Raw genomic sequence first — 9,168 nt, 5'->3', positions numbered from 1 at the left:
GGTCCTCACGAGGGCAGGAAGCTAACGCAGCGTGGCCAACTGAAGGAACTAGACCTCCAGAGATACCCCCCCCCCGCCTGTTGTTGTTGCTGCCTGTCAAGAGCTGTAATTGTGTATCTCTGGAAATATTTTAGGCTCTGACAATTTTTGTTTGTGATGCAACTTTGGGGGACTAAGGGAATCGTGTTCCATTCAGAACAGTGACCCACCGTTCGCCACGTTTAACCGTTAACCCAGAAGCTTATAGAGTGTATGTGCGGGAGCATTGGACAGTGTGTGGCAGTGTGTTTAGTGGTGGGGGGTAAAGACCTGTGCATAGTCGCAAGCTGTCACACTCCTGACTTAAAGAGGCAGCATGCTGACTCGTCACACACGCACACACACAAACACACACACACACACACACCGCATCTAAAACAGTCCATTGTGGCCAGGCAGGCTGTCTGGAGGAAGCCAAGGAAGCATTGTCATACTCTCAGACACACACACCCTCCAACGGGGCCCATTGTTGGGGAGTGCAACAAAGGAGGATAGGACAAAGAGAGTGGAGAGGCCGGCTTGAAGGGAGGGGAGAGAGAGAATCAGAAAAGAGTGAGAGGAAGGGGGAGAGGGGGAAAGAGAGAACAGAGGGGGTGTTGTTTTGATGGGCAGGTGCGTGGAAGGAGAGGGATGAGAGGGAGGGAGAGCGACAGGGGTTTTTTAGATGTCCATTTTGAATCCACGGTCAGCTCTTTTTGTACACTGTGAACTTGCTTCACCCATTTGGGGTGTGTGAAGTTCAAAACAAATTAAAATGTATGATATAAATATAGTTACTACTGATTGTGGGAAGTTTATGAATGCTCCTGTTTGCTATCTAAAACAGGTACAAATTGGTCCTTTATAGCTTAGTGAACATGCTAATTCAGATTTAAAGCAGAAAAGTCATTCTTTTCCACATGGCTGTATGTCTACAATTAACAACATTCCCAATTTTTCTATTCAAATAAATGAACGTGATCCTCCTCAGATCTACATGATCTTGACCTAATTACAGTAACATCTTCCATCTGACCACACGCACACACACAACAGCCCAGTCAGGAACGTAACAGATAATACCTCAGTACTATGCACTGTCAGAGAGTGGCAGGAAAGTGGCCAAATGCATGTGCAGGGAAGGGGGTGGGATTAGAGCTATTTAAAGCCCTGCACGTCTGTCTCTCCAGGCACAAGCTAGATACACTCCAGCACCCTCCCCTCCAACCTCATCTTCTCTCTCTCTCTCTCTCTCTCTCTCTCTCTCTCTCTCTCTCTCTCTCTCTCTCTCTCTCTCTCTCTCTCTCTCTCTCTCTCTCTCTCTCTCTCTCTCTCTCTCTCTCTCTCTCTCTCGCTTTGTCTCTCTCCCTTATTTTCTCCTGCATCTAGGCAATCAGACAGGCAGCTAAACAGACAGGCAGACTGACAGACAGACAGACAGGCCACCATGCAGGCAGGCAAGCAGGAAGACTGACAGATAAATTAATATATGTACACAGACAGACAGATTGACTGGCTGTTCAAGAGAGAGACAGACAGACAGACAGACAGACAGACAGACAGGCTGATCAACAGACATACAGACATGCACATAGACAGGCAGTCCTCTGCTTCAGGGCTCAGTCTACTTATGTAACAGCCTCTGTGGTAGTGAAGGAGCACCATCTGGGCCTGGGACAACTGTACTCACTGTCCTGTGCATAACAACCTGTGTGTGTGTGTGTGTGTGTGTGTGTGCATGTGTGTGGGCGTGTGTGTGTGCATGTGAGTAAGCATGCACGCATGTGTCTGTGTGTGCGTGCGTGTGTAAGTCCCTGTAAGGGTGTGTGAGTGTGAGTGCATGCCAGCATCTTTCCTTCAATCCCCATCACAGTCTGCTCTGTCAGCCCCGGTATATGAGGGACCCATAGGCTCGAACAGAAGGAAGAGGAGCGGAAAGCAGAGCTGGACACTCCTGGATGGAGAAGTCTATCTCTGTTCCTTTTGAACTCAACACATCACACTTGGCCTGCCTCTCCAGGGAGCTCTCGCCCTCCTTTCTCCTGACACCCAAAGTTAATTATGTAGCTTAGAGGGTTTTTCCCCCAAGGGGAATCACTCAATCTTTTCATATCCTTTGGAAACTTCACCGGCAAACCTCCAGATGACTTTTACCAAGGCCCAGTTTCGTTTCATTTCCTTGGCATATTGCGTCATCCTGTTTTTCCTGAGTGTTACCTGGACATGTAAGAAAGGGTCTTGAGAGCAGGTCTGGTTCTTTACAGAACAGGGGGCAGGGCTACGGCTGACTCTTGACTTTATGCGTTCCTGAAGAAGCTGTTAGGCACACTGAGGCTCCCTCCCACCACTTACCGTGGACAGATAAATCTCCATTCGTTAAAACTACTGATGTGCTGTTCGGACGACAACACAAGCTCAAATCTGTGGTAAAGGGAATGCTCTATGGGATTGAGTTTGCAGGAGAAGCTTGGAAGCAAAGTAATAGAGAAATCTCGGGCATTTAAAATAAAATATAAATACAAAACAACTTGATGCACAAAAATTAGATGGTTATGGACAGCAACTTCTGATTTCATTTGAATAAAATGTTCCCTCGGTTATAGTTGAGATTTGTTTATAGAAGATATTATACAGAAAAGTGATTTGATTTTATGTTTATGAAACCATTTTATGTTTATGAAACCACCCGGCTGACTTCAAGCTAAACTAACGCCTGTTTTTCTCCGTCTTTGAAAAATCCCCTCCAGCTTTCTATCCGCAGAGTTCGAAATACGTTTCAAAGTCTGGGTAACTGAGTGCCACATCGTTGCTCTGCTGCAAGCTGCAAAGTTTCAGTTCAGAGTTTCAGATTAAATGTGACCTGCTTTGTTTCCTGGTAGGAGAGGAAGGAGGCGTGGCAGAGAACACAGGCTCAGTGTCAGTTGTACCCTCCAGTCCGACCCTTCCTCAGCTCTTCACCTCCATCATATGTCCTTTTCCCTGTCCTCTTCAACTGGCCATTGTTTTCTCCCCCACTCTCCTCTCTCATTCTCTCCTCTCCTCGTCTCCTCCTGTGTAGCGGGGCCTGCCGTAATGACCTCCCTCCGTTTCAGAGAGCACCTTCAGCCTGGCCGTGGGCACAGGCAATCTGTCGCCTGTTTGTGCCTGTGACATCTGCTCCCACAGGGACGCAGGATTAGTCTCCTCTCTCCCTGCATGTGTGTGTGCCTGGTGTGTGCCTGGTGTGTATTTATGTGTGTGTGTGTGTGTGTGTGTGTGTGTGTGTGTGTGTGTGTGTGTGTGTGTGTGTGTGTGTGTGTGTGTGTGTGTGTGTGTGTGTGTGTGTGTGTGTGTGTGTGTGAGAGAGATAGAGAAAGGGAGAGAGAGGGCAAAAAGGAGAGAAGGAGAAACACAGCTACCGAGTGAACACTTCGTATGAACACTTTGCATGTATCACATAGGTGCAAAAATTCCATGCACACCCAGAAAGACACTCTGTTCTCAATAGAACAGAGTGTTCTGAAACACTTAAAATGACAGAACCTGAGTCCTTCACCCTCACTCCATAAACACACACATACACACTCACACTAACCCACATAAGGCCATGCACTCAAGCTGAACGAGCATCCAGTTCAGTAGCCTACTACTAATCTGACTCAAACTCTGATGCAATCCCCCTTGCGCTGGTTACAAACTGATCATCCTTTCTGTTTGACGGTTTCACACCAAACTTAACCCCTCACTACTCCCAGTCAAAGAACTCTTGCTTATTCATTCTATCACTTGATTCTGAGTCTGTCCTGACACTACCTTACTACTTTCTAAAAAATGATTCAGATGTTGTCAGTTAACGCAATACTGAGTGTGACTATAAATAATATGAACAAAGTGTGCCTTTGAGATGTCTGTGTGCGTGTGTGTTTGTGGACTTAAGCAGAACTCCCCTCAAGAATAGTAAAAACATTGTGAAATAGTAACATTTGAACTTGACCATTTCTTGGTCCTCACCATTCTTCACCACTTCTAGGGGGGTTTAGAGTTATAGTTTGAATTAGTATAAGGGTTAAAATGACATTACGGTATGGGAGTAGGAGTGAGGGTTCAGGTAAGGTTAGGTTTTTGGGTTGAGATCAAGGTCAGGGTTAAGGTTGAAGTTAGGGTTAGGGTTGGGGAGTCTCAACAAGAATAACAACTCAAACTGGTATGTGTTTGTGTGCCTAATTTCTTTAACAACAACCAGATTAACCAACTTTGTTTTGGAGCCATGGGGGTTATTTTAGATGAGTTAGGAATGTTTTACCATGGCATTCACAAGCCTTATCACATACTTGTTTTTGCTCTCGACTCAAGACATTCTGTTCCTCAGGGTTGTTGGGTATGATGCTGTGACTGTCATTTCTGGAACAGCAGCAAACAGGATAGCTAGATATATTTCTGCTCTCCTCCTGCCCTCCTTCTCTCCTCCTCTTTCCCCCTCTTCCTCTACTCCCCACCTCTCCTCCTCCTCCTCCTCCTCTACAGCTCTCATCCCCTCCTTTATTTTGTTCTGCCTTGCTGTGAGCTTGCAGTGGAGCCGGAACATTCCCGGGATTCCACACGCCCTGATTGGTCAACGAGGATGGACTTTCTCCTGAGGTCAGCTCCTTGGCCTCCTCGGTACATTCTCCGCAAACTTTGCCATCTTCATCATCAGTCTTCTCTTCATCCTTTTTACTAAGTGAACCCAACAGACGGGAGTGGCACATTCATAAAATGTTTTGCAACCTTCATCATCGTCATTCTTATGGAACCGTTAGTCTGGCACCAATTAGTCAACTGAACATTAACTGGTCATCACGGGTCGGAACCACAAACACAAGTTATGAGTTGTAGTGTGTTTTCAGAAAGCTTCACACAATCGTAAAAATGTGTGGCGTCATTGTTCCAATTGCATACCTTAAACAGTAGGATATAATAGGTAAATTCCTGCTTGTTTACATTTGCTAGTTCCTTCTTGGTAATCCTCGAGGGTCAATCATACTGTGCGCTGCTCAGAGTGTAAGAGAGTGTAACATTGAACCCGCCCTACCCCCACCCACCCAACTGATTACTGTTAAGGCTATATCATCTGCTCAAACACATGCTACATCAGATCTCTTTTCTCTTTCAGTGGTCCACAGTGTGTACTGATTGTGCCTTGTGACATGTAACTTGGAGCTGTAGTGTGTGATGGATGTGTCTCGATTGAGTTGGTCTGTGAGGATTCATGCCACACGTCCCTCAGTTCAATCATGACTCATACTGTTACACCATGGCTATGCACAAACATCCCTCCTTTATCTTGCATCTCTCTATTTCACCCTGGCTCTTCCCTCTCTCTCTTTCCTCGGTGTCCTTCTCTCTGTCTTGCACACACGCGCACACACACCACTCTCTCACACACACACACACACTCAAAACTCCCCTCCCCCACCACTGTGCAAGGCAAAGCTAGAACACAGTACTCTCCGCCACCAATCCGTGCCCTCATTTTAAACATATCTCCTGCCTAATTCACTCAGTTACATAACAGATAATTATACAACTAATTCACTGGGCTCCTCAAAGACTAGCGTCACAAGGGCACTTGAAGCACATAACTGCCAAAGGGGGGCAATGAAGAGAGGGTGGGGGGGGGGGGGTTGGAAACAGTTAGAAAACGGGTACAGCTATTTAATGAAATAGAGTGATTTAGGCTTGATTAAAAAGTTCCTTCCCGCATTCATGAGGAGAAAAGCTCCTGAGCTACGGTCTAAACCGTCAGGAATGATTATACCACACGGAACAACTGTTCTCTCCATTGAGTGGCACTACACCTAAAGATACCCCGTAAAAACGAAAGTTTCAAACTACAGTCACGTGTGTTTTCCCTTGTGTCCGTATCTGGCCTGGGCGGGAAGATAGCCAGTCCGGCCTCAGTTCAGCTATGACCCTAGCCGGCTGCTTTCACACTGATGTCTGTGTGCTTCCTGTCCTCTTTCAACACAGCCTGACATTCCAGGGCCAACATGTGATTCTGCTCTCCCTACCCCCAGCCGCCTGCTGGACAGCCCAACCATGTGACCTGGAGCCCGCTGCATACAAACGCATCATTAAGCCATGCTGAGAGAAGTGGAAAAGGAGGGCGGATTTAAGCAGCCGAGGAAAGCAATGGGTGTTATAATCCACCCTGTGATAATATGGGGTGATTATTTAGTAACTGATTATTGAGACTGGTAGGAACACCCTTATGGCTGCAAATAGAGTTCACCGACCCAGATTGAATGAAGCAGTGGTTGGCGCGGCCATTTTTTTTTTTTACTTACCAAAATGATGGCTGAGAAAACATCTGTGACCGACTACGTAGCATTCATGTGGGCCAGCTAGCGTTCCGGGAGGTCAGTGAGCCAGCTGTTAGAGCACACACATCTGCCTCTCTCTTCTCTCTCTCTCTCTCTCTCTCTCTCTCTCTCTCTCTCTCTCTCTCTCTCTCTCTCTCTCTCTCTCTCTCTCTCTCTCTCTCTCTCCTCTCTCTCCTCTCTCTCTTTCTCTCTCTCTCTCTCTGTCTCTCTCTCTTTCTTTCAGACTAGGAAAGAAAGAACAGACTAGGATAAGGCTGAAAAGGAACAGTGAATGGATGAAGAATCTTTTGACAGAAACAATTGGTGGTTGTGCCACCATGTCAAACCCACAGCCACAGTGTAAGACACCACACACCACACGGTAACCTTCCTTGCGCCTCTCCAACAATGTTTGGCGGTGCAGCAACACCAATGAGGGATTTTTGTTCTTCGGCTGTCTGCTGCAGGGTCGTGCAGACGTGGAGGCGGGCTCCGATGGGTTTGATGTCCTCGACGCCTCCCCTCGCCAGCGACACGCCGCCCATGCCGGGCCAGGAGGCGCAGACAGACACCCTGGGCCCACCATGGTCACGGTCAGACGAAGCAGCAAGGACACACAAGCAGGTGTCAGGGCCTGTGATGCCACTCTGTGTCGCGACAGAAACATCATCCACAAAGGAGAATTCAAATGACAATAAAAGGCATTTTTTAGGTGCTTTCCCAGACACACAAAACACAATCGAGGGGAATGGGAACACTGTTGTCCCTCTCTCCAGCAGGTGACATTGATATGAATGAGGGTCTGGGAGGGAGGGGGTATTTGTTATTGTTCTATGTCCTTGCTATCGTTGTTCTCTCTCTCTTTCAGCGTGTGGCACCAGGAGGGGTTTGATTCATGGTTCCCAGTGTCCGAACTCCAGGAACAATCCCAGCTGTTCCACAGTCACAACGGAAGTGAGGGGGGGGGGGCAACGATAGCTAATGTAATTAGCCAATGGATGAGTGGGGAGATGGTGGGGCCTGCATTGAGCCACCGGAAAGGAGGGGGGGGGGCTCTGATGCTCCCAAACGACAGTGCCCCTATCTCAGCATGAACAAAAAGCCTCCTACTCGAATGTCATCCTCTCAGCATAATTAAATGAGATAAAAGTCAGAGCGGCGGAGTGGCGAGCGAAGCGCCCAAACACCCCCGTGACAACGGCTGCCCTCCCGTGGCTCTCTGTAGCTCTGGGATCTTGTGGCTGCTACATTGATGGAAGAAGAAGAAAAAACGTCTGATCAAATGTGATGGGCCGCCCCTTAGACGCATGACACTTGTATGTCATCGCGCTGATGTGAGTGTGCATGGAAAAGACAAGAGAGACATGGTCGGGGGGGTGCGGGGTGGGGGGTGCGGGGGGGTGGGGGGGGATCAGACAGGGGCGGAGAGAGAGAGGGAGAAATAGAGGGAGAGAGCAAGAAAGGTAGCGTGAGGGAGAGAGAGGGAATGAGAGGGCCCCATACCCCCTCAGAAACTCCACCCCAAGTCTTTTGTACACCCAAAGAAATGCATGTGAAGGTAATCCACAGCAGAGCAGAGCCTGCCCAGCCCGGGGATGGTTTAACCCCTCTGCTGTTACTTAACATGGGGGAGGTTCCACCTATCAGACCTGACTTCCTCTTCAGGCACACTGCACATGAATGAGAACCTGCCAATCAAAACCTGGCCCAATCCCTGCTCCAATCACACAGTGCATGAATAAAAAAAGGGAAATCTAAATATGGGCAGTCAGATTGACAATTACCTTTGACTGACTTGACATGCATTTACATGTTCCAGGGATGGTTGCTGAAGGGATGGGGCCATGGAAATGGACACATGTTAATCGAAAGATGCGCTGCTTCCTGGAAAAGAACACAAGACGTCATCATGGATAGATAGAAAGCAAAGCATGCAACAGGACCGTCCATGTGCACACTTCTGAGCGGGTCTGTTGGGCTGGTCCTGGCAACGACTGCTTCCTCTCCAGATCTATTAGGAGGAAATGGCTGGCTGGGGAGGACAGGGGCCAGCCCTGAGACACTAATTGAATCACAACCTTGGGTTAGATATGAATTAAAATTGTGTTATGTCTGCCTGAGGGCAGCTGTGTTTCTGTGTAATGGCTGAGGTTGAGCCCGAGACAAGGAGAGAACAGACAGACAGTACAGTAAGTGTGTCCGACCTGTTCCCTCTGAGTCATTGTCTGTCAGTGAGTGACTCCTGTCCCTCTGTCTGTCATCCTGCAAAGCCACATCGGCAACAACAACAACAAAAACCAGCAACTTCTCCCGTCAGAGTACATAACCCAGCCCACGTCAGATCAACATGCTCAACAAACAGAGTGATTATTTGTCAGAGGACACCATGTGAGACACTGGTGCTCGTATGAGTTGGTTCGTCAGCTGCGGAGGAAGGAGGACAAGCTGGCCTCTGTCCTGCTCGGTGGGTCATGGCACAGAGGGCTGGCTGGCCACTTCATTACACAAGAGAGGCTGACCTTTGTCTTGTGCTCTTTAAGGTCTGAAATGAACTCCCTCAAACAGATACTTTTATCCAGACTGCACCTGCTGATTGTGAAGGTTTGATGTGTGTTAGTGTTTGAGCTGGAGATTAAGACTTGTGGTCCCCCAACCCTATATCCCTCTGAGCTTAATCTGTTTGAGCTAGAGTGGGTGCTCATATGTATACTGTATACAGTATATTCAGTATACAGTACCAGTCAAAACATGGGACACATGGGAAAATGTGTCCAAGCTTTTGACTGGTACTGTATATAAATACATCCTTTCAAATATGACATCACACGTC

Source organism: Hypomesus transpacificus, chromosome 4, assembly GCF_021917145.1.
Source record: "Hypomesus transpacificus isolate Combined female chromosome 4, fHypTra1, whole genome shotgun sequence".
In the NCBI taxonomy this organism is placed as follows: Eukaryota; Metazoa; Chordata; class Actinopteri; order Osmeriformes; family Osmeridae; genus Hypomesus; species Hypomesus transpacificus.
The sequence above is the reverse complement of the archived record's forward strand: the minus strand, read 5'-3'. Positions refer to the sequence as shown.